The sequence below is a fragment of the Leptidea sinapis genome, chromosome 45 (genome assembly GCF_905404315.1).
Source record: "Leptidea sinapis chromosome 45, ilLepSina1.1, whole genome shotgun sequence".
Taxonomy (NCBI): domain Eukaryota; kingdom Metazoa; phylum Arthropoda; class Insecta; order Lepidoptera; family Pieridae; genus Leptidea; species Leptidea sinapis.
In genome coordinates, this window is record NC_066309.1 from 8,671,421 (window position 1) to 8,676,420 (window position 5,000).

Genomic DNA, 5,000 nt, shown 5'->3' on the forward strand with positions numbered 1-5,000 from the left:
CGCGTTTATTACTGAACATTATCGTACTCGTTATTAATAAAGTAAAAAAAAAAAAAAAAAAAAAAAAAAAAAAAAACGATTTTTTCTTCGAAGCCGCAATGCATATTCAATATTATGTTATTAATAAATAGTAAAATCAAATCAAAATCACTTTATTCACATATCAGAGAGTTTACACGTTCATATCGTTCGCGTGCACCACACATACGGCAGTCGGCGTCGAGAGTCGAGTCCGTAGCGAACGGTTCGCGACGCCGAATTCAACGCCGCTCAAGTTTTTTCTTGTAAAAAGAGTGAAAAACGCACGCGACAAAAATACAAAAACGCGCACAACACCAACCACCCCCAGCCACAACAACTGCTGCTGTTTTATTATTCTCGTCGTCGTCATCGTCATTCATATTTTATTTAATATATATTTATATTTGAGTAAGTTTGTGAATGCGCGCGATGATAACGACGATGATATAATAACAATACGGTTGTTGGTACTCTCGGGGCAGAGAGCTGGTGTGTCTGTGTCTGTGTTTGTGTCGCGCGTTGTTTTATATGTTCTTTTTTTACAATATAAAAAATGAGACAGACTCACCGCGCTGTGTCGATCGAGCGTTTTCGAGTTTCCCTATGCGGATGATATTTGATTTGGTGATTTGAAAGGTTTTTTGTGATTTCGTTTCTCATAATTCCTCTCTTCACTCTCTCTACAGTATCATACGCTGCGGCGATCCTCGTCACGTTGAAAGCGATCGTGTAAATTTTTTGCGCGCACCAAGACGCCGACTGGGCTTCGACGGTTTCCCTCTGTTAAGATTTTTAACGTGAGGGCCCGCAAGCCGGAACGCGTCGCGCATTTCACGCGTGCGAGACGTTCACGCTCCTCTCAAGCACCGGGCGTCGATCCGATTTGTGATCACGACGTGTACCGATATTAATACGTTGATACCGCTTCTATTGCGTGTCATCATTTTTATTATTACCCGAAGGGACTCTCGTTACTGAACTTTCATAACATACAATCGGCCCATCGCCGATTTATGATTCGTTCAACGCGCACCGTATGCCTTTGAGATATATAGTATACAGTGCGCGAACGGATATCTCACGATATGTTCAAGATGTCATAGTCGCGACGCCCTAAGGGGAGATCGCGACGCATGACGCGCTGAGCGCGACAACAATCGTTGTTTGCAGCAGCTCCCTGGTTGATCCTGCCAGTAGTTATATGCTTGTCTCAAAGATTAAGCCATGCATGTCTCAGTGCAAGCCGTATTAAGGCGATACCGCGAATGGCTCAATATATCAGTTTTGGTTCCTTAGATCTTACTCAGTTACTTGGATAACTGTGGTAATTCTAGAGCTAATACATGCAATCAGAGCTCTGACCAGTGATGGGATGAGTGCTTTTATTAGATCAAAACCAATCGACGGAGGGCCTCGCGTCCGAAGTCGTTAATTTTGATGAATCTGGATAACTTTTGCCGATCGCATGGTCCAGTACCGGCGACGCATCTTTCAAATGTCTGCCTTATCAACTTTCGATGGTAGTTTCTGCGACTACCATGGTTGTCACGGGTAACGGGGAATCAGGGTTCGATTCCGGAGAGGGAGCCTGAGAAACGGCTACCACATCCAAGGAAGGCAGCAGGCGCGCAAATTACCCACTCCCGGCACGGGGAGGTAGTGACGAAAAATAACGATACGGGACTCTTACGAGGCCTCGTAATCGGAATGAGTACACTTTAAATATTTTAACGAGGAACAATTGGAGGGCAAGTCTGGTGCCAGCAGCCGCGGTAATTCCAGCTCCAATAGCGTATACTAAAATTGTTGCGGTTAAAAAGCTCGTAGTTGCATTTGTGCGCCGCGCTGTCGGTGCATCGCATCCGCGGTGATACTGACACGTCTGCGGAGCATATCGTCGGTGAGCCGGCGGTAAAACGCCGGTTCAATATCAAAATCCTATCGCGGTGCTCTTCAGTGAGTGTCGAGATGGGCCGACAATTTTACTTTGAACAAATTAGAGTGCTCAAAGCGGGCTCAAAATGCCGCTTGAATATTTCGTGCATGGAATAATAGAATATGATCTCGGTTCTATTTTGTTGGTTTTCAGAACTCCGAGGTAATGATTAATAGGGATAACTGGGGGCATTCGTATTGCGACGTTAGAGGTGAAATTCTTGGATCGTCGCAAGACGAACATCAGCGAAAGCATTTGCCAAAGGTGTTTTCATCAATCAAGAACGAAAGTTAGAGGTTCGAAGGCGATTAGATACCGCCCTAGTTCTAACCGTAAATATGTCATCTAGCGATCCGCCGACGTTACTACAATGGCTCGGCGGGCAGCTTCCGGGAAACCAAAGATTTTGGACTCCGGGGGGAGTATGGTTGCAAAGCTGAAACTTAAAGGAATTGACGGAAGGGCACCACCAGGAGTGGAGCCTGCGGCTTAATTTGACTCAACACGGGAAATCTCACCAGGCCCGGACACCGGAAGGATTGACAGATTAACAGCTCTTTCTTGATTCGGTGGGTGGTGGTGCATGGCCGTTCTTAGTTGGTGGAGCGATTTGTCTGGTTAATTCCGGTAACGAACGAGACTCTAGCCTGCTAAATAGGCGTCGTCATTTAGGTGTGCGCGGCTTCAGGGTCGCGCAACTCACTGGCGGCGTATTAAAATTCTTCTTAGAGGGACCGGCGGCTTCGAGCCGCACGAGATTGAGCAATAACAGGTCTGTGATGCCCTTAGATGTCCTGGGCCGCACGCGCGCTACACTGAAGGAATCAACATGTTCTCCCTGGCCTAGAGGCCCGGGCAACCCGTTGAAACTCCTTCGTGCTGGGGATTGGGGTTTGCAATTATCCCCCATAAACGAGGAATTCCTAGTAAGCGCGAGTCATAAGCTCGCGTTGATTACGTCCCTGCCCTTTGTACACACCGCCCGTCGCTACTACCGATTGAATGATTTAGTGAGGTCTTCGGACCGACACGCGGTGGCTTCGCGGCCGTCGGCGTTGCTGGGAAGTTGACCAAACTTGATCATTTAGAGGAAGTAAAAGTCGTAACAAGGTTTCCGTAGGGGAACCTGCGGAAGGATCATTAACGTGTAACGGTCGCGTGCGCGAGCGTTGTCGCCGACACGCTTCGCTCACAGCCGACTGTTGACGATGATAACTTCAATCACGTGTCAATCACTGATTATTTTCGCGCTCGCGATGTGCTCTCTGTGCTACGTTGTCGCGTTTGCCGCGCGCGCGCTGACATCTCCCGCCGCATGTGGGGGGTGTCCGGCACGACGTCTCCGGCACGACGCTTCGGCGGGCGCGGTTCGCATGTACGCGACGCGCGTGCGTCTCGCGACGCGCTCATGTCGAGTGCGAAGCGAGTCGAGATCACGACGTACGCGCAATGCGTGCGTCACATAATATTTTGTTACACACAGAGATCGTTCACGTATTTTCTAAATATAAAAAACTATTACCCTGAACGGTGGATCACTTGGCTCGCGGGTCGATGAAGAACGCAGTTAACTGCGCGTCATAGTGTGAACTGCAGGACACATTTGAACATCGACATTTCGAACGCACATTGCGGTCCGTGGAGAAATATCCAGGACCACTCCTGTCTGAGGGCCGGCTGCATAAAAGAATACGACGACGCCGTCGCTGTATGCTGACAACACTGTTTGCGCGCCTAAAAAACGTGTAAAACGAGTGACGGTCTTCGGGCCGGGCTCGGGTAAACCCCGCCGGTTTTCCGGGGCCCGCTCGATCCGTTCGAAAATGTAAAATAAGCCGCAACGCGTGGTGCTGCTCGCGTGCAACGCCGTCTCCGCCTCACGCCCGACGTGGGTCACGGAGACGGGCGCGGTACCGGGGCGCGCTCGTTCGCTGTCACACGCGGATATCTCGTGATTAATTTTAATTAATCTATGCAGAGCTCTCTATGTGAACGGCGTGCGTGGCTGCGCCTTCGGTTCGCGTCCCGTGCGCTGCACGTGTTATTTCGGCCCGACGTGAGCGTGCAAACGAGTAGGCGGACTCGACGTCCGAAGGGCGCTTCGATCGCGGTACGTGCGCGGGTCGACGATACGTCGTTGAGACTTATTGGCGGCGCGCGCACGACGGTGTCGCTGCGCTGACGGATATCGTGTCTGCCTCATACTTTTTATCGTTGGCCTCAGATCAGGGAGGATCACCCGCCGAATTTAAGCATATTAGTAAGCGGAGGAAAAGAAACTAACCAGGATTCCCTCAGTAGCGGCGAGCGAACAGGGATAAGCCCAGCGCCGAATCCCGCGGTCGTCACGGTCGCGGGACATGTGGTGTTAGGGAGGTTCCGCTTTCTCGCGGTCGCCGCTCCCGTCCAAGTTCGTCTTGAACGGGGCCGTTTTCCCATAGAGGGTGCCAGGCCCGTAGCGACGGAGCGAGTCCGCGAGAGGGACTCTCCTCAGAGTCGGGTTGCTTGAGAGTGCAGCCCTAAGTGGGTGGTAAACTCCATCTAAGGCTAAATATAACCGCGAGACCGATAGCGAACAAGTACCGTGAGGGAAAGTTGAAAAGAACTTTGAAGAGAGAGTTCAAGAGTACGTGAAACCGTTCAGGGGTAAACCTGCGAAACTCGAATGAACGAACGGAGAGATTCATCGTCACTCCGGGGCGTACGGCGGCGTGCCGCGATGTGCGCGAGACTCGTGCTCGCGTTCACCGGTCGCCGCCGTTGACGCACCCGGACGGCGTGCACTTCTCTCTTAGTACACATTATGCATCGCGACCCGTTCGTCTGTTCGGCCTAAGCGTTGTCCGGGAGCCGGGCGGCTGCGCGTTCACGCGCACAGCCGTCCGACCGTGACGATCGCCGGCCGGCGGCGGACGGTACTTGTCATGAAACGCGCACGCGTCTCCATCCGGGGACGCGTCCGGCCCGACGCGAGCGAGAGTCGTCGTCGACATCCTGCCCTTGTGCGGATGCTGACGCGACGCCGCTGTCGTCGCAGCCGTGT

At 51.5% G+C, this 5,000-nt stretch overlaps 3 non-coding genes across 3 annotated transcripts in view; all 3 read left to right on the top strand.

Annotated features, from left to right (window-relative positions):
* Positions 1-1,195: 1,195 nt before the first annotated feature.
* On the top strand, positions 1,196-3,100 carry LOC126977640 (small subunit ribosomal RNA). Its single transcript, XR_007732315.1, has one exon. It is a non-coding gene; the product is annotated as a small subunit ribosomal RNA (ribosomal RNA).
* A 376-nt stretch (positions 3,101-3,476) lies between these two features.
* Positions 3,477-3,633, top strand: LOC126977806 (5.8S ribosomal RNA). Its single transcript, XR_007732433.1, has one exon. It is a non-coding gene; the product is annotated as a 5.8S ribosomal RNA (ribosomal RNA).
* Positions 3,634-4,172: 539 nt separating this feature from the next.
* LOC126977719 (large subunit ribosomal RNA) overlaps positions 4,173-5,000 on the top strand; it is a 3,975-nt gene continuing 3,147 nt past the window's right edge. Inside the window, exon 1 of the ribosomal RNA XR_007732389.1 lies at positions 4,173-5,000. This exon is cut by the window's right edge and continues 3,147 nt beyond it. This is a non-coding gene — a ribosomal RNA (large subunit ribosomal RNA).